The sequence below is a fragment of the Pelophylax lessonae genome (assembly GCF_965119305.1).
Source record: "Pelophylax lessonae genome assembly, chromosome: 12".
Taxonomy (NCBI): Eukaryota; Metazoa; Chordata; class Amphibia; order Anura; family Ranidae; genus Pelophylax; species Pelophylax lessonae.
This window is the reverse complement of record NC_138779.1, coordinates 122010700-122035754: the sequence shown is the minus strand read 5'-3', so window position 1 is coordinate 122035754 and position 25055 is coordinate 122010700. Positions and strand designations below refer to the sequence as shown.

The 25055-nt window shown below is 45.4% G+C and overlaps 1 protein-coding gene across 1 annotated transcript in view; it reads left to right on the top strand.

The window, feature by feature from the left end:
• ARHGEF12 (Rho guanine nucleotide exchange factor 12) overlaps positions 1 to 25055 on the top strand; it is a 506356-nt gene that overhangs the window by 361562 nt on the left and 119739 nt on the right. The window lies entirely within an intron of this gene.

The following is a 25055-nucleotide window of genomic DNA, read 5'->3' as shown; positions in this document are numbered from 1 at the left end:
AGAAAGCTGCTGTAAACACCTGTCCTTTTTTATCATCCCACACTGCATGTCTAAACTGTAAACCTTAAAACCTCCAACAAGTAATTTCATAATACAAATGCTTTTATCTGTGTCTGAAGCTGCCAAAATAGATATTTTGAAGGCCAGATAGTGGCTGCACTTGTTGGAAAGGAGTGTACACAAGAAAAACTGTTTATCATCCATTGAGGGACACAGGAAGTCTTAAACCCTCAGGTTATACTCCCACCTTCAGGAAGACTGGACATTGGCAAACAAACCCTGCCTAGGGTATTACCCTTCCTATTACCATTGTGCCTTAGTTTTTTGCTTGTGTCCTAGAAGGATGGACATCTTTACTTCAGCTTTGATGTTATAACAAATCACCTGTGCTTTTTAGAAGCTTTTTCCCCTCTTCAATTTTTTCCTCCATCAAGACTCTTCTCTACATTGCTGTGTGAGTTTTCCCTTTTGAATTGGCAGATATTCAGCACAGTGGTCTTCTCTCTGGAATTTTGACCATATTCTATCTGGACACTGCTATACTGGACATTCCAGGGCTAGTGCCTTTAGGCATTGGGTTCTTTATATGATGCTTTTCAGACTTCTTTCAGGTTAGGTTAGCTGTGGAGTGTTTTCCAGGTCCAGAGCCGCTGGCATTGCCTATACTCTCTTCCCCATTTTCTGTGGACTTGCCTAATGAGTAGGCCTTTTGGGCAGAACACCTGTAGCTCCCTCATTTTCATTGGACACTTGGCACCATTATTCCCCATTTTCTTTTGGCCTTGCCTTAAAAATGGTTAATCCTTTATTACTGAGTGCTGATATCATCATCCGCTGGGTAGAGTGAAACATGTTCTTTGCTCTCCCTGTTGTTGCTACTCTTGCAGAAATCCACATGGAATTTCAAACTTCGATCCGTTCCTACTGCCCGCCTACGGTGATTGGTCATCTCCAACCATCTGACCTTCCAGTCACTGAACCTTACTTGCTACCATTTGTCTGTGGTTTGTGAGCATTTCAGGCCTTGCCTCTTATCTTGAGATATTACATCGCTTAATGTCTTTGTGGTCTGATTCTAGAAAAAGGGGATTGGGATGGAGGATAGTTCCACTGTACCTTGTGCGACCAGCTAATGGGACAGGCACTGATATCTTCAGCTTGATATCTTGTTGCCCCCAGTTGTTAGTTTATACCATGTTCGGAGTTTACTTTTTCACTTTTTGGGTGTAACTGGGTATTAACAATTTAGGACCTATCTTCCTGCTCCTGTTTAGCTCCAACCCTCTACATATTCTAATATAAAACCATCTGAGCTGCTACCTCACTGATGACCTTCTCTCAACCCTTTAATGTCTAGTATTCACCCACAGCTCTGCACAGACAACGCTGTACTAAAACTCACTAATGACTTACTAACTGCTAAAACTAATGACCGATTTTACATTCTCCTACTGTTAGACCTTTCTGCTGCCCTTGATACAGTTAATACAGAAGACTTTTATTATTGCTCGTTGCAAAATACTATATTCCTTCTTATAGGCTTTTAAAATTAAAAGCAAAGTACGTCACTTCTGGTACCAGAAAAAGATTTTTATTATACATCTGAGTTTGCATAGATTATATTTCTCTATCGCTCATTGACAGACGTAGTCTTCTTGATTCTCAAGAGCTGGGTTATGTTGTCTCCGCAGGAGTAGGACTAGGCAGAATGACAAAACGTTCTGGCTCCACCCTAGGGGGCAGTCCCTGAGGGTATATCCTCCCTCTCTCTGCTACAGGGAATCAGTTTTTTTCTGTCTAGTCAGGAGTAAGGACCTAAGCTCCTTGCTGGGATCTTTTGGTCCTGGCAAGACTTTTTTTCTTTAAGAAAAAGACATTTTTTAGGTAGTTTTCTCCAGTGTTTTTTTCCTGTGAGATCTTCAAGCAAAAATGCCGGACTGGGCGACACTTGTGGTCACCCCAGCCGGCCTACGAGCGTGTGCAGACCAGGCATTGCGCTTGGTCGGCCGCGACATATTCAAGTAAGTATGCGGGGCCGGGCGACGGGCTGGATGTGAGATCCAGTGGTCACCCCGGTTTCTGCCTAAAAGGCGCGTGCAGACCAGTGCGCTGAGTCGGCCGCGACGGAGTCCCAGTAAAGGGACTGACTTTGCGAGTTAAAGCTCGCTTGGACGCCAGGACCAGGGAGTCGAGGCGTCCACAAACCCCCACCCCGGTGGAGAGGGTATTATGAAGAGAGGGTGCCTGTCGGTTCGGTATGGTGAGTAAAACGTTCCCTTTTTTTCCTCATTTATGAGGCAGTATATATTATGGGCCCCTCCATATATGGTCAGTATATATCTGACACTTACAAGTCCCCCTTGTAATACAGCATGTGTTTGTGGGAAGTGGACTTGGTTCAAGAGCTAACACTCTACCCAGCAGACTGTAACATTACAGCAGACATAGGAGGTATAATCCTACCTTATGTGCAGTGTATCTCTGTAGATCCATATGTCACCTCTCAGGTAGAGGAGAACCAGAGTGCAGGTGGATGTGCTGGGAAGACGATATCGGCGGTCCGCCGCCATTTTGCCGTAGACCGAATACATATATGTCCTCAGGTCATGTCGGCCGCCATTTTTTTGGAGTCTTATGTCTCTTCTATGGGGGCGGCCATGTTTTGTGAGCCCAGCTTCCTCGTGGAGGGCTGGGAACGCCGGAAGGCGTACACAGGGGGCGGAGCCACGCCTTCTGCCCGGGAAAAAGCAAACAGCTCCTTCCAGTCTGTGTAAGACAGACGCTGGCTGCAGTTTGTTGGAAACTGCACTGCATCGGTTGGTGAGCCTTGGGGGTCCCTCTCTCTCTCTCTCTGGGATCGAGAAGCAGGTACTCTGAGGGGCGCTATTGCGCTAGGGGGAGACACACAAAAAAAAAAAAAGTTTTTTTGTTTATTGCTGGCAAAGTGTCCTGTATTAACATGGACCCTGCCACTCATGTATCTCCTCCGGATCCCCTCGAGGGGTCTGCGGGATCCTCCAGCACCCCATTGACAATTGAATCTTTGTCAGCTATTATGGAAACTTTTGTGTCCCGGGTGGAAGTGGCTTGTCAGGGACAGGGCGCAAGAAAGCGACCCCCGCCTAACCCCTTATTATCTGAAACCTCGGATTCAGACTCTGAGCCTATTTCTGCAGTTGCAGGTACTTCATCTGGGATTGGTGTCTCGGGTCCTGTCTCTTCAGACAGTGAGGAGGATGTTTCGGCATCTGCCATAGCCCGAGAGGAAGCGTTGGTAAACGCACTCATTGTATCTGTTCAAGAGACTTTAAGGTTACAGGGTATTCCATCAGAAATAGCTGAAACTGAGATCCCTTTTGGGACTAAAAAGCGCATCAAAGTGGCAAAGGTTTTTCCATTGCCCAAATGTTTTGGCAATCCAATCGATGAAGAATGGCGTCTGCCAAAACGCACTTTTAATATTTCCAAACGCATTGACAGGCGTTATCCGTTTGAGGAAACCCTTATTAAGAAATGGACAGAACCACCTGTGGTGGATTCACCTATTGCTAGATTGAATAAAGCCACGGTTATTCCTTTAGAAGACGCTCCGTCTTTTAAAGATCCAGTGGATCGCAAGATAGAAGCTATGTCTCGCACCATGTTTTCCTTGATTGGATCAGCTTTCAGGCCAATAATTGCTATTGGTCTGGTTTCGCAGGCTGTAACTGAATGGACCAAGTGGTTACGCCGGGACTTAGAAGAAGTCCCTCAGGCGGTATCAGATTTGTTGGAACAAATGATACAGGGGTTACAGTTTGTATGTGATGCGGCATTAGACGCCACTCCATTAATGGCGCGAGCATCAGTCTCAGCAGTGGTTCTCAGGCGTACACTGTGGCTAAAAGGTTGGATAGCCGACCAAGGTTCCAAAAAAGCATTGGCTAATATCCCCTTTTCAGGAGAGCGTCTATTTGGAGCCAACTTAGATGAGATCATTAAGGATCTCACCGGTGGAAAAAGCACCTTTTTACCGCAAAATTTTAAAGGTAAAGGAACTCGTCAAAGACGAGGGCCTTCTTTTTCTGCTCACAAGAGGTTTTTTCGTCCAGCGGGTGAAAAAACTAAGTCCTCCAAAGCTCCTGCAGGAGGCGTCAGGGGTCGGTGGTCGGGCAAGCAAAAGCCCGCCCCCTCCAGACCCGAAGATAAACCATCCAAAGCCTGAAGGTGCGCCCCCACCCATAACTGGGGTGGGGGGACGTCTTCGCCGGTTCCCGGATCCATGGCTTTCCAGAATCCCGGACAAATGGGTTTGCGAAGTCATAAGGTCAGGGTACAAGATCGAGTTTCGATCTCTCCCACCGGCGCGATTCTTCCCTTCCAATATCCGTCTATCCGCAGATCGTTTAGAAGATCTGCGGAGAGCAGTCACAGATTTACTACAACAAGGAGTGGTAGTCCACGTTCCTTGGACAGAACGGTTTCAAGGGTTTTATTCAAACCTGTTTACAATACCCAGGAAAGAGGGCAAAGTGCGTCCAATTCTGGACTTAAGAGCACTCAATTCTTTCGTCAACATAAGAAGATTCAGAATGGAGTCCATTCGCACGGTAGCAGCCTTCCTGCATCCAGGGGATGTCCTAGCGTCCATAGACATCAAGGACGCCTATCTTCACATTCCCATTTTCGCAGGACATCAGCGTTTTCTACGCTTTTCCGTAGAGGAGAACCACTATCAGTTTGTGGCGTTACCTTTCGGTCTCGCCACGGCTCCGCGGGTCTTCACAAAGGTGTTGGCCCCAATGTTGGCACTTCTGCGCCAAAGAGGTATATCGATTCTAGGTTACCTAGACGATCTTCTGCTTCATGCAGAATCTCCTCAGACCTTGCTACAAAACATAGAAATTACTATGATTTCTTTACAGGAATTCGGGTGGCTGGTGAACCAGCAAAAGTCATTTCTGGTTCCCACCCAGAGGCTCGAATATCTGGGTCTAATTCTAGACACAGTCAGGACGAGAGTTTTCCTTCCGGTAGGGAAACTTCGAAAGATTCAATCAGCAGTCCAGTTGTTACTGTCCAACAGCTGGTCTTCCCTTCGGACGTGCATGAGGGTTCTGGGGTTGATGGTGGCTTCATTCGAAGCAGTCCCATTTGCCCAGTCCCATACCCGAATTCTTCAGCAAGAGATTCTTCTCAGATGGAATCGGAATCCGGAATCCCTGGACAATCAGATACGATTGAGCAAACAGACCAGAGAGTCTCTGGTTTGGTGGCTTCGGTCTCCAATGCTCAGCCAGGGAAAGTCATTTCTGCCAATATATTGGACGATAGTGACCACGGATGCCAGTCTATCCGGATGGGGAGGAATTCTTGGTCAGTTATCTGTCCAGGGACTTTGGTCCCCGGAAGAATCCAGATTACCGATAAATGTATTGGAACTGAGAGCGATCAGACTTTGTCTGATTCACTGGACCGAGCAGCTCCAGGGCAGCCCGGTTCGGATCCAGTCGGACAATGCCACGGCCGTGGCTTATGTCAATCATCAGGGGGGCACCAAGAGTGTCCGAGCGGCCAAAGAAGTGGCTTGCATTCTTCGCTGGGCGGAACGATTTGTTCCAGCAATCTCTGCGGTGTTCATTCCGGGGGTGGAGAATTGGCAGGCAGATTATCTCAGCCGTCAGACCCTGGATCAGGGGGAATGGTCCCTCCATCCAGACGTTTTCCACCAGTTGTGCCTACGGTGGGGCACACCGGATGTGGATCTGTTGGCATCACGATTCAACAGGAAAGTTCAGAGATTCGTGGCTCGCTCCCGCGATCCTCTAGCAGAAACCGCAGACGCACTGATCGCCCCGTGGGGGCAATACCAGCTAATATATGCCTTCCCTCCTCTCGCGTTACTGCCAAGACTTCTTCGCAGGGTAGAGGAGGAAGGAATCCCAGTAATCCTGGTAGCTCCGGACTGGCCTCGTCGAGCTTGGTACGCTGACATGGTCAGACTGGTGGCGGACGTCCCATGGAGACTTCCTCTCAGGGAGGATCTACTGTCTCAGGGACCGATCTTCCATCCTGCTTTACGATCGCTGGCTTTAACGGCCTGGCTATTGAGACCCAGGTGCTGAAGGACAAAGGTTTGTCAGCTTCAGTTATTCCTACTCTAGTTGAAGCAAGGAAAGCGACTTCCAGAAAGATTTATCATCGCACATGGAAGTCCTACATTGCATGGTGTGAACCTTTAGGGTTCCGTCCTCGGTCTTATTCGATTAGTCGAATATTGGCTTTTCTGCAACAAGGGGTTGAGCAGAAACTGGCCTTGAGTACTATCAAGGGTCAGGTCTCAGCATTAGCCATCTTCTTTCAGAAGCCTTTGGCTACTCATTCCTTGGTGTGGAATTTCATCCAGGGGGTGCGACATCTGGCTCCGCCAGTGCACGCGCCGTTACCCCCCTGGGATCTTAATTTAGTGTTGTCGGTTCTTCAGAAACCTCCCTTTGAAGATATTAGGGAGATTCCTCTACCCACGTTGTCCCAGAAGGTGGCCTTCTTGGTGGCTATTACTTCTGCACGCAGGGTGTCAGAACTGGCCGCATTATCTTGTCGTTCACCATATCTGGTGGTTCATAGAGATAAGGTGGTTCTTCGTCTGAATCCATCCTTCCTACCAAAAGTAGTTTCAGAATTTCATCTGAATGAAGAAATTGTATTACCTTCCCTGTGTCCTAAGCCCAGTCATCCTCGGGAATTTGCTTTGCACTCCTTGGATGTGGTCCGGGCGATCAGGGTATACTTGAAAACGACAGACTCGTTTCGCAAGACGGATTCACTTTTTGTGATCCCAGATGGACCCAAAAAGGGGTTGCCTGCATCTGCCGCGACCATTTCCAAATGGATCAGACAGACGGTAGTACAGGCTTATTCTATTAAGGGTCGGGAGCCCCCGTTCCCTGTTAAGGCGCACTCCACTCGGGCACTTAGTGCGTCATGGGCCTTTCGCCATCAGGCGTCAGTGGTCCAGGTGTGCAAGGCGGCTACCTGGTCGTCGGTGCATACCTTCTCTAAACATTATAAAGTTGATGTAATGGCATCGTCTGATGCCTCATTTGGCCGCAAGGTTTTGCAGGCCGCAATTTGAGGAGACCAGTGGTCTACCTCGAGGGTTTTTTTCCGTTGGAAAATTTTTTCTTTTAGTCTCATTCTTTGTTTATAATGAGCCTTTAAAACTTCTAGTTTGGCACCGGTTGGGCCTACTAGATTGGATTTGATTTTGTCAATCCCACCCCTCATTTGTGGCACTGCTTCTGGATGTCCCAGCTCTTGAGAATCAAGAAGACTACGTCTGTCAATGAGCGATAGAGAAAAATGGATTTTTGTAAGAACTTACCGTAAAATCCTTTTCTCTTAAGCTCATTGACAGACGTAGTACCCGCCCCTCTATCATTGAGTTGGGTTGGGTTAATTTCTCTGTACTGCTTTAAACAGAACTGATTCCCTGTAGCAGAGAGAGGGAGGATATACCCTCAGGGACTGCCCCCTAGGGTGGAGCCAGAACGTTTTGTCATTCTGCCTAGTCCTACTCCTGCGGAGACAACATAACCCAGCTCTTGAGAATCAAGAAGACTACGTCTGTCAATGAGCTTAAGAGAAAAGGATTTTACGGTAAGTTCTTACAAAAATCCATTTTTTTTAAACTTAAGAGAAAAACTGGATAGAAAATTGGATTTCAGTCTACACATCCATTTACTTTCCATTCGCTAAAGCTTCTTCTTAACCACTTTGAGATTTGACCTTTTCTGACACACAGTATATTTCTTGCTGTAGAATTTTGTAGAACCCCCAAACATTATCTATATATTTTTTTAAAGCAGAGAACCTAGAGAATAAATTTGTGGGTGGTACAATTTTTTTATATCACACGGTATTTGTACGGTGTTTTTTTCAAACACAATTTTTTTTTAAAAATACACTTTTTTTAATTGTAATGCACAAAAAAACAATATAATACCCAATTGTTTGGTGTAATTTACAAAATGTTACGCTGACTAAATAGATAATAAACATGCCATGCTCACGGCGATAAATGACATATAATTTACTATCCATATGCGATGCTTTAAAAGCTTTTACAGGTTACCACTTTAGATTTACACAGGAGATCTGGTGCTGGAAATACTGCTCATAATTGGACGTTCGCGGTGATGCCTCACATGAGTGGGATGATCATTGTTTGCGTGCGTGTGGGACCGACGCACGCATTCATCTTTGCACTGGGGATGGGGGACATTTCATTTTTAAAAATGTTTTATTTTTACCCTGTCGCTTCTATCTATCTATCTATATTTATTTATGTTTTTTTTTTTTTTTTGTTCTTTTTTCATTATCACAGGGAATATAGATATCCCCTGTGATCACAATAGGCAGTGACAGGTACTCATTATGGAGGTATCTATGATCTACTACACCCCAGATGCCCTTAAAAGCATCTGATCACACCAAGATCATTGTGGTCAGATGCTTTGCCTATTTAAAAATGGCACTGTTTACATCTGGGGCAACTGGAAGTGATGTATGCTCATCACTTCCGATTTCCTATATCATAATGGTGATCAGAGCCATTCCGGTCTCTGATTGCCTCTGATCACCCAGCAACAGAAGAGCCCAAGAAAGCTGCAGAAGGCGGTAGGAGGGGAGGGATGTCCCTTCCCACTGCTTGTAAAAGCAATCTAGCTAGTTAGCCGTTAGGATCGCTTTGACAAGAAAGCCATCTGTCTGCTCTAAACAACACTCCAGCGACCTATGGGTACGTTGCTGGTTGTCCAATGGTTAAACTCCCACACCTCTCCCTTTTATGGACCCTACCAAGCACCAAAAAATGTAGATTTTTATGATTTCTTTATGTTGGGAAAAGAGCGTTTTGAGCTATTGGGGACCTTAAATTGCCAGAAGCAATGTCTGATATATGGTCCAACGATTTAAACAGTCACTTTGTTTGCCAGCATAAAAACTCTGGCAATCACAGAAAAGAGGAGAACTTCCTCTGTGTGGTATTTGCAAGTGTGTAAAATATAGAGTCCTATCAAAGTTAATTTTGATGTATAAAAATCACAAAGTATAAGCATCATTTTGCTGGCTTCATGATTCTAAATTATTTTCCCATTTTTGTTTCAATTCATCAATTATAGCTGTAATGTAGGGAAAAATTGGAATTATTTATTCTATCTTTCAAAAAACCTACGTTCTTCAACAGTTTATACTTCTTTCATAGAGTTTATGTAAATTATTATAAAAGAGTTGGCTGATTGTTAAGCATTTTTGTTATCTTTATCTTCAGTTTGGGTAGCCTGAATTTTTTTTAAACTGTTCCATCCCAATCTAATATCAGATGTGTTATCTGGGGGGGGGGGGGGGGGGAGGGGGTCACTGGAAACCTATGGGGACATTGGACTGGATAAATCAGAGAAAGAACTGGAAGACATAAAACTGAACATTTAGAGCCATGTATCCTAAATTGACAGTCTATTTCTGTGTATATTTCCTTACAAAAAATATTATATATGGGGCCAATTGTTTATTGGCTCACCTCTACACAGCAATATAAATCCACAAAGAAACTGTCAAAAATTCTATTGCAAAAGTATTTTTTGAGGAAAAATAAGGCTTTATTTTGATGCTATTGTCTTCAGACAGTGATTTTTATTTTTTATTTTTTTTTACAATCCTTTGACAATAAAACATAACAATACTAAACAAAATACACTTTTTTCTCTTTTTGATCAGTGTTAGTTTAAAAATGAATAATGTTACTGCAGATAAAGATCCTGTAATTTGTCCTGTTTAAAATTACACTAAAATTACGATTCAGGTACAAAGTATTTCAGAATTATTTACAAATGAATAAAGTGTTTTTTTTTGCCCTGTTTTAAATGTAAAATGTATACCGGTAAATATATGTTAAATGTGTAAAAATATTATTGAACAAAACCAAGATAAACCTAGTTGAAATCTTAATGAGTAGTATTAATAAACACAAATCAGAAGGAAAAGGAGAATAAGGAGTTAATTGGGACTAACTAGAATTATCTAAGGGTTAAACAAAGGTACATTTTATAAAAAAAATAAATAAATAATATTTGCTATGTTGCTTTAACAGGTTACCACTTCGTTGCTTTAACTGATATCATCTGCAGATCGGCATTCATAATTTTGATCTGCAGAAAAATGAATTGAAAGTAACCATGTTACTCTATCTTTCTATTTTCATCTGAACAGTGTTGATAAACTGAATCAGACTCTTTTTTTTTTTTTCTTTTGACAGCTTAAGCTGCCGAGTGCTGCTCCGTGTACACAGCAACTACAGCTTTGAATAATTATAGCCAAGAATTGCTGTGTGTGTGTTGGGGGGGGGGGGGGTGGTCTCGGTAGCAGGGCAGAAGGACTGGATGTGTCATACATGTCCTGTGTACAATTATGTTTTTTTGAATGTGCGTATTACGACTAAAGTCTGGAACTAGTTAGAGGAACTTCAGTCAAACTTTAAAAGTTGTAGAAAAAAATATACTCAGCATGTAAAAACCTCAAAAATGTGATTTCTCTTTCGTTGCTTGACGGACACCGCTCCATATCTTCTTTGACTCTGAGTTTGGGCTGCTCTCCATAGGAGTAGGACTAGGTGGAAACAAAACTTGACTACGCCCCTAGGGCAGTCCTAGGGGGTATACTTCCCACTTCCTGCTATAGGACTTCATAATAGAAAGTGTTAAGTGCCGACACTAAATGCCAGTAAGCCAAGAAAGATCCTGCCACATCCCTAAAGACATATAAGAAAAAAAAATATATAAATATATATATATATATATATATATATATATAAAAGTGGTATTGGTGCTCCAGCACACCAGACACCAGACCCTGAGTAAGTCCCACAGGGAACTGTGTTTTCTGAGGACACACCCAACCTGGGACTTTGTAGGCAGGAGTTAGTTGGCGTGAATAGCTAAATAGAAAATCAATTTAAAATATAATAATTTTATTAATGCATGTGTACAAAAATGTTAAAAAAGACACAGATGCAAATGCATCAAGAGACAAACAATGTACAAAATATGTGATACATAAAATTATGAACCATGTCCTAGAGTAGAGAGATCACCCAGGTCCAACATGTTTTGCCGACTCTGCAGGCTTCTTCGGGGATCATGAGTACTGGTGACCTCTATACAGGTTCACTATTTTGGAATTTGGAGCATAATCATGAATCGACAATTGATGGCGTGGTCTGCAGATCCAGCCGGGAAAACACTCCCAATCCCGGACAACAATCCAGACAAAAGAGTCCTCAAAAGATAGTGAGTGCCGGACCGGGTTAGACCAGATAACGGTTCCAATATGGCAACCAAGAAAGAAGGAATTATATCTGCTTCCGAAGTAGCAGCGTGTCCAGAGATATATTATCAGCGCGGCGGGTTACACCAGTCAGTAGTCGTGTAGTTGATGTTTTCGGCATCGGCAGATGCCTCCTTTGGCTGCAAAGTTCTGAGTGCGGCAGTACTTTGGGGGAGACATGGCGTTTTTAGCCTGTCCCCTCCTGTGGGTGTTTTTTTTCCCCCTTGGTTATTTTACCTTCCTGGGTTTGTTCGCTCCTGTTGAGCTTTCCTTTTACCCAGTGGGTTACCTTTCTGGTTCAGATAAGGTTCTTTTATCTGACCTTGGGTGCTTCGTTACCTTGAGACGGTTGCGTTTCCCACCCCTCATGTCTACACTGCTTTGGGACATCCCATAAGTGAAGACTGAATGAGTGGGCGGCGACTGTCAGAGAACGTAAGAGAAAACTGAATTTTTGTAAAATCTTACCGTAAAATTCCTTTCTCTGAGTCCTCTGACAGTCGCCGCCCCCACCCCTTCTTCGGGGTTCATGGACTATCTACTGCTTGCTACCAAACTGAATTGGAATTGAGGCTAGCCGGGGGTATTGGACCAGAGGGACAGCCCCCTGTAGGTGTGTCTATGCAAAGTTTTGTTTTTTTAACAATCTTCTGCCTAGCTTACTCCTGTGGATTAGAGGTCAATACCCATAAGTGAAGACTGTGTGAGTGGGCGGCGACTGTCAGAGGACTCAGAGAAAGGAATTTTACGGTAAGATTTTACAAAAATTTGGTGTTTTGCCTTACCGTAAAATCCTTTTCTCTGATGATCATTGACGGACACAGCACCCGCCCCTCTGTTGAGCTGGGTTTTATGTTCTTCTGACACGGCTTGTTACAAAACTGAAGTCCTTTAGCAGGAAGTGGGAGTATACCCCCTGGGACTGCCCTATAGGCGTGGTCAAAATGTTTTTCTGCCTAGTGTCCTGCTCCTATGGAGAGCAGTATAAACCCATCGGTCCAGAAGATATGGAGCTGTGTCTGTCAATGAAAAGGATTGTACAGTAGGACAAAAATCAATTTTTTATTTTTTTTTACACTTTATTTTTTAATTTTATTGCGGTCACGAGGTGAACAAAGACCTGCTTTGGACAGTGACTCTTTATGGAAACATCAGGGGTCTATTAAACCTCTGCTGTCTCCTCTGCCCTACTAAACATCTGATAAAACACAGATTTGTTTTAAAAGATACTTCCATGGAAAAACGGCTCTGAAAACGGAAGTGACAAAATACTTGTCGCTTCTGGCTTCATTCATCACAGAGAAGATGGGAGAAAGTATGTTCCTCCCAGCTCCTCTGGGGCCAGCCTACCAGACCGTTTACAGAGGTCCCCAGCTCCCTAGTGGAACAGGGAGCCTGAGAACAGGGGCATGGCGGGGGGAGGCTTTACAGCTCTGTAAAAGTGATGGGGCAGCTGTACAGATCACTTGTACATGAAAGCCGATTACTGCCTCTAAAAAAAAATGATACTGGGATCATAGCTGCAGCCATGATCCTGGTCAACCTCTTGCTGTCCAGGATGAGTATATAATACAGTACATAAACTGAACAGCAAATAGGAAATGGAAACTATGATCACAGCATACACTTTTATTTCATAACATCAGCATTGTAATAGCAATGCAAACAATAGTAATATTTGACAATCCAATATAAAGTTGACAAATCTCTTTTTCTGTTGTGGGAGCTTCCTGTCTGCTGGCCTTCTCTTTCCACAACTTCCTAGATTACCTGCCTGCTCTTCAGTTTCTTCTCTGCTGTAATCTTTAAATTTATAAAGACTATATATCCCATAGTACCAGGCTGCAAGCATTGATTCCTGTAGTCACCGTGCCTCCTGAAAATTCTCTCAGCATCTGTGCAAGCATAAAAGGCAGTCTTTGTGGATTTACAAACTTCAAGGTCATTAGGATTAAAAGGAATAGGCTCCAAATATATGATTTTAATTTTTGACTGAAAATACAATTTAAAAATGTTTTTACTTCTCTGTGTTGCTGTGGGAGAGCTTCCTTCACTACCCGCCTAGTACAAAGGTTGTCCTAGAGACAGTGAGTAAGGGAAAATCGCTATAGTTACACCACTGCATCAACCATCAGGGAGGAACTGGAGGTCTTGCTGTGATGGGAGGTACACCACTGCATCAACCATCAGGGAGGACCTGGAGGTCTTGCTGTGACAAGAGAGGTAGAGTGAATCCTGTCTTGAGCGAAATTGCACATTCCAGCCTCATCATCCTTATGCATTTTTGCCGTAACTATTGCCAGGCAGATTTCCTCAGCCAGCAGTGTTTGACCTGAAGCTCCAGTACCCGTGTCACAGGTGAGGGGGGGGGGATGCTAGATGTGGACCTCCTGGCATCTAGGTTCAACAACCAACTGGGCAGGTTTCTATCAGGATCAAGATGGAGGGCATTTTGGGGATCCTAATTGCTCTGTTTTCTAATCACACTACCAATACCCCTTGGGACTTTGAGGCAGCATCCAAACATTAAATATCTTTAAAAGAATATAATTTTATTTATACATGATTAACAGTAATTAGCGTGGGACACCCTAATAAATGTGGTTCCAGTGTGATATATTTAGAATGTAGTATCCATCCTTAAGAAATTTTGTTAATCATGGGTTCAGAAATAATTCTCATACAATATCCAGGTAAAAGCTCCAGCGCATTTCAAGAGTCTAGATCTTCTTCAGGGGACATAGCCAGATATCATAATCTATATAAATAATGAATGAACATGATCTGAACCATTAAAACAGAGACTCCCTCTGAACCACTGAGTGCCAAAGCAGACCAGAATATCCAACAAGGAACCCTCAAAGTCATGCGGACCCAAGATTCTAATGGGGGAACAACAAAAAGAGCCACCATCCCCATGCAAAAAAAACAGAAGATAAGCACAGTGAGGGCATCAGGTAGTTGGACCGCCATGTTGAAAGGATTTAATCCTCTTGGAAATCCCCAGTACACTAGTCCAAATGTGTCTGTATGTACATTTTTGGACTTTTAACCATGTATAAATAAAATAATATTCTTTTAAAGATGTTTAAAGATTGGTTGCTGCCTCAAAGTCCCATGGGGTATTATAAGTGTGCTTTGAGTTTAGGGGGTCCTATTTTCAGTTCTTTGTCATTGCTCTGTATTGGCTTGGATGTATTATGCATACCTGGTAAGACATATATGCTGTTTGGCCCCTGCCAAACTGTCTGGATCTACTATGTCAAGGGCTGCTTTTCTGCCATTCTGGCTATTTGTTTTAACAATGTAGCTGATAAAGCCCATGTTATAAGGGGCAGAGGCATTTGTGATTACTATGATGCTCAAGGTTAGCATTTATACTTGCTGCATGGTCTATCATTCGATTCGGGAAGGCTTTCACCCAGAGATTTTCTTTGTGGGACAAGTGCTCTCCATTCTGTGGTTGGGTCTGAACTAGCATTTGGCTTTTAGGACTATCAAAGTACAAGACTCTGCTTTGCTTTTGTTTCGAAGACCATTGTCTCCTGACTCTGTTTAGGACCATTGTGCAATTTGGTTCCCCAGTGTATTTGTGATGTCTGTATCTGGTTCTCTCTGCTCATCAGAAGACTGATGCGCAGAGTGTTCAGATTGTTTCAACCCATTAGACATTCTTTTCTCTTCTTTCTCTACTCACCCACAAGGTTGCTTTCCTTGTAGAATTCCCTTTGAGAAACAAGTATCAGAACTGGTAGCCCTATCTCCCAAAGAGCCCTTTTTGGGCTTGCATAGGGACAAGGTCGTATTGAGGCCCAAGACGTTCTCTGCATTAAGGTAAAAAAAACCTTCTGTGCACAGGATCCCCCACCTAAATGCAGCGGTTCTCACTCTCCTCACTGGACATGGAGCCATTGGCTCCTGCTGCTGTTAATCACAGCCTGTTAGGAGATAGCGGAGGGGTGGGCCAAGCTTCAAGATTGAGCCTGCAGGAGTTCCCCATAGCAAGCAGGAGGGTGGAACCAAGGGGGGTAATCTGCCATTTGCCCTAACTAGTCATTTTCCTTCCCATCCCTTTTGTGGCTTAAAAGCAAATTTCTCTCCATTTTCTTGTTGCGGTTCAGGTTGTGCAAATCTGCCTTCCAACCACTGTTTCTGTCAGAGAAACTGACTCCCTTTTTATCATTTTGGATGGGCCAAGAAAGGCCTTCTCCTTCCACCAACTCTAGGTGATTTAGACAGACCACCATTCAAAGAAAATAAACACTGTTCCTCAAGCTGTAGGGCAAACAAGGAGATTGGGCTCATCCAGAGCAAGTGCAGCTGACCGTTCACATGTGAAAAATGTAGCATAGATATATTGTGCATCATGGTCACATGGTGCAGGTTACAGTTTCTCTACCTTGATTATTCAGGATATTGAGAGCTGTCCACTGGTTTTGTTTTATTTAGACCACCATTCAAGCTTATGGTCTCAATAACTGGGTTTCCATCTATTCTTGTGTTTTTTTTTTTTTTTTTTAATCCAACCAATCATCTATTCTTGTTTAGTGCACTAGTTCTGTGAAGGCCTCTTAGGCTTTTCGGCAGAAGACAACTGTTGCCTACATTTGTAAGGCTGCCACCTGGCCTTTTGTTCACTTTCCCTGAGTTCTACCAGCTTCTGGCATAAGTCCCCTTAGGCAGCTCTTTGAGCTGCAGCCAGTGCCCCATTTTCTGTTATTTAGCAGTTGTTTTGCTGTGTTGCCCACCTCTTAGGCCCCTTCCACACTAGTGCGACTTGTCCCGCGGTTTTGGACCGCAAAATCGCATGACAAGTCGTTTTCCATTATTTTCAATGAGCCCTATTCATATCAGTGCGTTTTGAAGTCGCACCGACTTCAAAGTAGTTCCTGCACTATTTTGCCACGATTTGATTGCGTTTTGAGCCATAGCCATTGCTTTCAAAATCGCGGCAAAGTCGTATCGCAATCGTGCCGAAATCGTGCCGTAAAATCGCGTTGCATAAGTGTGAAAGGGGCCTTAGTTTGGCCTTCTTTTGTACTTTAACGTTAAAGACCTCCGGTGTCCCTAAATAGATGAAAATGGGAATAGTTTTCTTGTTTGTAGCATAAAATCCTTTTTCTTTGGAGCCTACTAAGAAATACAGGTCACAGTTTATTTTTGTTTGCCAATATCCGAAGCTCCTGTAAGGCTTCAGGTATTAGTGGAAAGGGATTGTACAGTAAGTGCAAAAATCCTATTTTTACAATGGAAAATGGGGTTATTCGCCCTTAAAGCGGAGTTCCGGGCTCGGGAACTTGTTTTCAATAAAAATACCCCCGGGACAGTCAGGGCTAGTACATTTCATAATGGATAGCCTCTAAACTGTCCCAAGTCGCACTTACCTTTTAGAAGAAATACATACCTTGAAAATTTCTTGTCCAGCGCTGCCATCTCAGGTGTGGGCAGCTGAAGCCAGGGCATCCTCTTCGGTGTCCTCTTCCGTGTCCTCTTCATCCTAGAATGCCCTGCACCGGCCCCGCTCATCAGTTCCGGTGCAGGCGCGTCATTCTTGCAAGCTCAGAAGCTGTTTAGCAGGGAATAACGCGCCTGCACCGGAACTGACAAGCGGGGCCGGTGCAGGCACATTGACTCCTGGGAGCGATGACGTTCAGCTCCAAGGAGTCAACACAAGCAGGAAGTGTCGACGCGGGCCGCGGCCGCAGAGGGAGAAAGTAGAAGGAAGGTAAGTATACTTTCTTCAAAAGTAAAGAAAAAAATCGGGACTATCCATTTCTTTTGCAGGTGAATGTTAGCAAGCAGATGGCCCAAAGTCGTTTTTGAGGCAGGAACTCCGCTTTAAAGTGACCCCTCACTTAAAAGTGTGAGTGCCGCTCATTCGCTTCTCTCCCTCCTCTTCTAACATTTTTTTTTTTCCTTCTGGGAGTGGTTACCTTTCTTTTTATGTCCCTAAATGCCACTTCTGGCTAATCAACCCAATTGTTGATGTAGACCTCTGATTTCACACTAAAAGTTACATCAGTGAGTAAAATGCATACTTTTTATTCATTCAGGTAGGCAATGACTTTCTGGTCCTTGCCATGCATTAACATTAATGCCTATTGAGTGCAAAGGTTTCATTTTTTTATGATACTTTGAGTGGTCTGGGGCTAATTGCAGAGAGTTAAACAGAAAAGGAAGGTAACCAGGACACATTTTCTGCATAATACTTCCCTAGAGCACATTATATGCAGCATTATGACTCAAAAGCATTCCAAGTCATTCTGCTGCAGCAAATCACCAAAATAACCAAAAAGACGACTCCCTTCTCTGGAGATTAGAGTTTGTGTAGGGGCATCCTTTTTGAGGGTTTGTTGATTTCACGGTCTCTGCTTGAAGAGGAGAAACTGTAATGACAGGAAATGTCCCTTTTTGCAGAAATTTTAAAAACAAATGACTATTGGTAGCCTGATTTTGTAATGCTAAAACTAATAGAAAAATAACCCAAACAAGGCACACTTAGGTAATGCCCTTATCAATTTAGATTTGTATCCCATAAAAAGCTCAGTTGTACTTACAAATGGGAGGAGTGAATGTCCTTTATCAGCAGAATCCCAGCAGGAGTTGAAGGTGATTTATAGCAAATCTCAGACTTTAGGGCCGGCTGTAGACTGTTCGAACCATGTGTGTGCAGACTGGTTGTACCCAAGTTCATCGATCAACTTGGTACGTTCAGACTGCCGGACTCGCTTACGATTATCGCTAGCGGCTGCTAAAGGGGCGCGAACAATAATCACTGTCTTCTCCCCGCCAGGAGCAGACAATTGCTTCGGCAGGAGGGATTCCCCTGTCAGCACTGTCTGTGTTGATGGGGGAATTGTGCAAATTTCTTTCTTGAAGCCCCGTGATTGCAGAAAAGATAGTCGCACTGTCTGTGACCTGCCTTACATGTATCTTTTTATTTTATTTTTTTCTTGCATTTTTTTAAATATATCTTTCTTTATCGTTCATTGACAGACGCAGCTCCCTATAATTCTTGACCATTGGGTTATGCTGCCCCCTACAGGAATAGCAGCAAAAGGGCAGCAAAAAGCTTTACCACACCTATGGGGCCATCCCTGCAGGCATACACCCACACACTCTGTGATAGGCTTCAGTTTGTTCCTGCCTAGTTTAGGAGTGGGACCTAGTTGCCTGCTGGGACTTCGGTCTTAGCTGTTTTTTTCTTTTTTTTTTTTCTGGGAACTTTTTAGAAGACTTTACTTTTTAGTTAGTTTTTAAGAACTAACGCAACATCCGGCTGGGTTTTGGACTGGATATGCTAGATACTTAAGGTCATTTAGCCAGCGAGCGTGCACAGGTTATAGTCCAGCACTAGGCCTCGCCACAACAGAGCCGTGATGGGCGGGGGCTGGCCCGCGAGTGAAACACCTCGCCGGGATGCATACGACCTGGGTCGCCCTGAGTCTCAGCGTACCCCCTGGCCGTCAGCACCCCCACCCCTGGTGGAGAGGTAGTCTGTTCGGAGTGTTGCCTGCCTGATGCCGTTGGTATGGTGAGTGAGTGTCCCCCCAATACTCTGGCGGTCTCGGGGTGGACGTGTGCCCATCCCTGGGAATGTCCGACCCTCGGATATCCCTCGGCTCCCCAGGCCCTCCTTAGGTTACCCCCCCTTTGCAAACAGGTTCCTACCTCAGGGGGGCATCTGTATTGTGGGGGGGGGGGGGTTTCCTGGGTGGGGGCCCTTCCTGGGGACCTCCCGATGCCACTGTCTGATGACCCCGCTAGGGGGTTCTAGAGACCGCATGGTGCACTGTTTTTGTTCTGCAATCAACACATTTTCCCATTGAAATGCATGAGCAGCCATGTTTTGGTAGTTCTCCCATAGGAATGCATTGGGCAGCCATTTTCCTGGAGTCCACGATTGTTGGACAGCAGGGAGAAGCTAGGGTGATTCTAGCACATGACCCAGATATCTCCTGTTACAGTATCAGATCGTTTTTTCTCTCTGCACAGAACGTTCCTACATCCCTCCAGATCGTTTTGGTGGTATGTTACTGGGATCCCTGTAGGTATTTCTCATTCACCCTGCTGCAGGCTGTGCTAGGGACTGTGCTGTGGGACTTGTGGTGCCGCTCGTGCAGCGGTGCGGATTGCATTTTTTTGCAGTTTCTCTTAAAGTGACCCTGCCTTATTTTTGTATTAAGTATGGAGTCCCAGGACCAACTTTCACCCACAGACATTCTCAGTGCAGTTGCGGGACCCTCCGGGTCGCAGCCCCTGTCTGCATTTACAGCAGTTTTGGAAAACCTGGTGTCAAAAGTGGATTTCATTTTAAAAAAAATGCCACTAGTAGAAAGTGCCCTATGCCTTCTCCTCCCTCTTTAGTTATGTAGATATGGCCGCCACAGACGCTTGCCACCCTGGTGGTTCTGCATCTTTACATTCTGATGACGAGGAAGATGTATCCTCGTCAGCAGCCGCGCGGGAAAGCTCACTGGTGGAGGCACTTATAGTGTCAGTGCGGGGAACCTTAAAAATGGCAGAGGATTCTACTGCGGTAGGGACGCAGGTGTCTTTTGGCACCTGCAAATCCCAGAAGTCGGGCAAGTTTTTCCCTGTCCATACTTTTTGACAACATTGTCAATGAACAGTGGGGGCGCATCAAACAAATGTTAGTGGTGCCTAAGCGCTTTAAAAGGCGCTACCCCTTAGCAGATGCAGTATCCGCTAGATGGACCGTACCACCAAAGGTGGATCATCCGGTTGCCAGACAGATGGATTCTCTGTCCCGCCATTTGTATGTGATTGCGGGCTCAATACTGAAACCTGTCTTTGTGATCACTCTTGTGTCACAGACCATAGCGGAATGGGCAAAGTTACTGAAAGGTGACTTGGAAACGGAGCAGCTCCCGTCGGGAGTGACAGAGCTAATGGATCAAATAATCAAAGCCCTTCTGTATATATGTGATGCGTCCCTGGATGCAGATCCACTGGTGGTCAGAGTTTCTGCGATTAGACGCATGGTGTGGCTAAATAGCTTGTCTGCGGACCAGGCTTCCAAAAAGGCTCTTCCTGACCTCCCCTTTATGGGGGGGGGGGGGCAAACTGGCTCCTCCTTGGATGAGTTGATCAAAGGCCTTACAGGTGGGAAGAGTACTCTTCTTCCCCAATCCACCAAGAGCAAGGCACCGCGTAACAGACAGGGGTTTGGATAGGATTTTTATTTACTAGTGCCTCCGGGGCACAGGAGAAGGGAGCTAAGCCATTCAGGTCTTCTGGGGGTTCCAAGAGGACATGGTTGGGTAAGCCAAGAACTTGCCAATCTGGATCTGCGGGCAAATCCTCGTCTGCATGAAGGGACGCCCTCACCCGTTTCTGGGGTGGGGGATGTCTTTGCTTCTTTCCGGAACCATGGACTTCCTTGATTCAGAACAAATGGGTCCACAAACTAATTCTATCGGGTTACAAGATCGAATTCAGATCCCGCCTGTCGGACAGGTTCTTCCCGTGCAACCTCCGCCTATCTCCAGATCGGTTAATGGACCTACGAGAGGCGGTGCAAGATTTGCTGTCACAGGGATTGATTGTGCCGGTTCCCTCTCAAGAATCTTTTTCAAGCGTTTTATTCAAACTTCTCACTGTGCCCAGGAAGGGCTTCAAAGTGCATCCAGTCCTGGATCTCAAAGCTCTGAACCGCTTTGTGTGGGTTCAGAAGTTTCGAATGGAATCTATTCGCACGGTGGTGGGGTCCCTACACCAGGGATACCTGTTGGCCTCCATCGATATCAAGGATGCATATCTACACATCCCTATCTACGCTGGACACCAAAGTTTTCTTCGCTTCGCTGTGGGAGAGAAGCACTTTAAATTGGTGGCGTAACCCTTTGGTCTCGCCTCTGCTTCCAGGGTCCTCACAAAAGGGGGGGGATTGCGGTCCTGTAATACCTGGATGATCTGATCTGTGGTTGTTCAGGCTTATTCACTGAAGGGTCAGGTTCCATCTTTCCCTGTGAAGGCGCATTCTACTAGGGTGCTGAGTGCTCCTTGGGCGTTTTTCGCCATCAGGCGTCAGTGATACAAGTTTGCAAGGCTGCAGCTTGGTCGTCTGCACACGTTCACAAAATTCTACAAAGACTCGGCCTCAGCCAGGGTGTTGCTTCCGGGGGAAAAACTCCAGAAGTTGCAGGTTGCGATTCGGCTTCTGTTGTCCAACAGACGGTTATCTCTCTGGACTTGTATGCAAGTGCTGGGCCTGATGGTCTCCACCTTTTTTAAGGCGGTTCCGCTTTGCACAGTTCCATACGAGACCTCTGCAAAAAGAGATTCTTGCCTAGTGGGACAAGAATCCACAGTCTCTAGGCAATGTGATCCTGTTGAGCCGGGGTGCGAGAGGGGCCCTGATCTGGTGGATTCGCTCTCTGGCTCTTCGACAGGGAAAATCCTTTCTTCCCATGTGCTGGACAGTGGTCACTATGGATGCCAGTCTGTCCTGAAGGAGAGGCCGTGGCATATGTCAATCACCAAGGGGGTACAAAAAGTGTCCTAGCGGCTCGAAGTAGCTGGCATTCTAAGGTGGGCAGAACGTTTCGCTCTAGCTCTTTGCTGTGCATATTCCAGGGTGGAAAATTGGCAGACGGATTACCTCAGTAAACAGGCCTTGGACCAATGAGAATGGTCACTTCTTCTGGAGGTGTTTCATAAGCTGTGTCTTTGGTGGGGAACTCCCAAGGTGGATCTGTTGGCCTCTCGTCTCAACAGGAAGGTTTGTTGCAAGGTGTGTAGGGATCCTCTAGCCGACGCCACGGACGCACTGGTGGGTCTTTGGGGGCAGTGCCGTCTGATATATGCCTTTCCCCCTCTCAAGCTTCTGCCAAGACTTTTGCGAAGGATCGAGGCAGAAAGAATTCAGGTCATCCTTTTGGCCCCAGACTGGCCTCGCCGGTCTTGGTACACGGATCTAGTATGGCTGGTTGTCGATGTCCCTTGGTGACTCCCTCTCAGGGAAGATCTGTTGACCCAAGGGCCGATCTTCCATCTTGATTTACAGTCGCCTGTTGAAAGCCAGGTGCTGAAGGATAGGGGGTTATCTGACTCAGTGATTTCCATGCTATTGAAGGCTAGAAAATCTACCTCTAGAAAGATTTACCATCGCGTCTGGAAGTCGTATATTGCGTGGTGTGAGTCTTGGGTGGGGAGGGGGGGGGGGGGGATTCTCCCTGTTCCTTTTTAGTGGCTTGAATTTTGGCATTCTTCCCTGTACCTCAAACGGTGTGGAACAGTGCATGGCCTTGGGTACCATCAAGTACCAGGTTTCGGCCTTGGCAATTTTCTTTCAACGTCCTTTGCCTGCGCATTCCTTGTTTTGCACCTTTTGTTCAAGGGGTTCGCCACTTGGCTCCCCCTGTGCGGTCTCCGTTGCCTGAGTTGTGGTAACTGTTTGGTACTGTCGCTTCTTCAGAAACCGCCTTTTGAAAATATTAGTGGGATTCCTCTGCCTACATTGTCCCAGAAGGTTGCCTTCTTGGTGGTGATTACTTCCGCATGCAGGGTGTCTGAGCTGGCAGCTTTGTCTTTGTGTAAAATAGAAATAGGTGCACAGAAGTCCATAGAAAATGGGTGATATCTTCTAAGCTGTGTTAGTATCAAAAGACCAAGTGTTGGTGCTTGAATAACTAGAAAGTACCTTGGTGCATAAATGGTAATGCTGGTCGCTCACCTCCTGGTTTGGCTCACAAATTATAATGAGCCAAACCCACTTTTTGCACACACAAGTGCTAGTAGGTGTGGATAGGTAACTTCCTCCTGTCCTCCCTCTGTATAAAGGTGCTTCAGGTAAAAAATGGCCAGATCCGCAGTGTCGCTGACACACTGAAGGGGATAGGGTGGTCGCCTCCTCACACTCCTCTCTCCACCGTCATAGTACAATACATGTGTGAAATAAATACAGCGATCTAGTGCTCTCTGTAACGTATACTTTATTGGGGTAAAATAAAACAGAAAACCACTCACATAAACTGGCACTCAGCCAGTGCGGGCATGGACAGCGATATGGGTGCTACAGCGTGTGCAGGATCCTGCTCACAGCCGTGACCCGCAATCGTATGACGCCACGCGTAAGGGGGGCGGAGACTCCGACGGACGAGCAGCGACTACACAGCACGGCTTCTCACAGCTCATTTGAAACTGCCTGTACGGTCCACACAAGCCTGATTGTGCTTTGTATGTGAGTGATTTTTTACATTCTTCAATAAAGGGTTATGTAGCAGTGAGCACTTAGATCTATTGCATTTTTTCATGTCTTACCTGCATACTGAGCCCAAGAGAGTATCAGTCCAGCAAGTGGTATTCATTGACCCGGATTCACCTATATTGAGGATTCATTGCCTCATTATTATTATTATACAGGGTTTATATAGCGCCAACAGTTTGCGCAGCGCTTAACAAAATGAAGGCAGACATTACAGTTACAGTACAATTTGGAACAAAAGGAATCAGAGTGCCCTGCTCGTTAGAGCTTACAATCTAAAAGGGAGGGTCAATTGATAGAAAAGGCAATAGCTGTGGGGGATGAGCTGATGGAGCAAGTGAAACAGTGTTATTAGTTAGTAGCCGGGTAGGCTTCTTTAAAGAGAAGGGTTTTCAGGGATCGTCTAAAGATGGATAGGTTAGGGGACAGTCGGACAGATTGGGGTAGAGAGTTCCAAAGAATGGGAGAAGCTCTGGAGAAATCCTGGAGGCGAGCATGGGAAGAGGTGACAAGGGAGCTAGAGAGCAGGAGGTCTTGGGAGGACCGAAGGGAGCGGCTTGGTTGATATTTTGAGATCAGCTTAGTGATGTAGCTGGGGGGAGAGTTGTAGATGGCTTTGTAGCTGGGGGCAGAGTTGTGGATGGCTTTGTAAACTATTGTTAGTACTTTGAATTTTATTCATTGGGTGAGTGGAAGCCAGTGAGGGGTGGAGGACACTGAACAGTTGGTAAGGTGGATAAGTCTTGCAGCAGCATTCATTATGGATTGAAGGGGGGGATAATCTTTGTAAAGGTAATCCAATGAGGAGGGAGTTGCAATAGTCGAGGCGAGAGATAACCAGGGCGTGAATTAAAAGCTTGGTGGTGTCATTGGTTTAAAAAGGGCCGTATTCTAGCGATGTTGCGGAGGTTAAGGCGGCAGGGATTGGATGTGAGCCTGAAAGGAAAGTGCAGAGTCCAGGGTTACCCCTAGCACCCTAGCATGTGTGGAAGGACTGATAGTTGTTCCATTGATCTTGACAGAGAATTCCGGGGAAGGGGCACGTGGAGGAGGATATATTATGAGCTCGGTTTTAGATAGATTCAGTTTGAGGAAGTGGTGAGACATCCAGGCTGATATGTCTGTTAGTAGATCAGTGATGAGGGAGGAGACTGATGGGGTGAGCTGAGGGGTAGAGAGATAGATTTGGGTGTCATCAACATAGAAATGGTAGTGGAAGCAATGGGAGGCTATTAGCTGATCCAGGGAGGAGGTATAGATTGAGAATAGTAGTGGTCCAAGGACAGAACCTTGGGGGACCCCAACAGTAAGAGGAGTTGCAGGGGAGTAAGTGGAATTGTAAGTGACACTGAAGGTGCAGTGAGGTAGGTAAGATTCGAACCAATGGAGAGCACAGCCACGGAGACCGAGCAAACTGAGTTTTTTTGAGGTGAGAGGCCATCTTGTGGCTAGTCGGTGGTGGTGT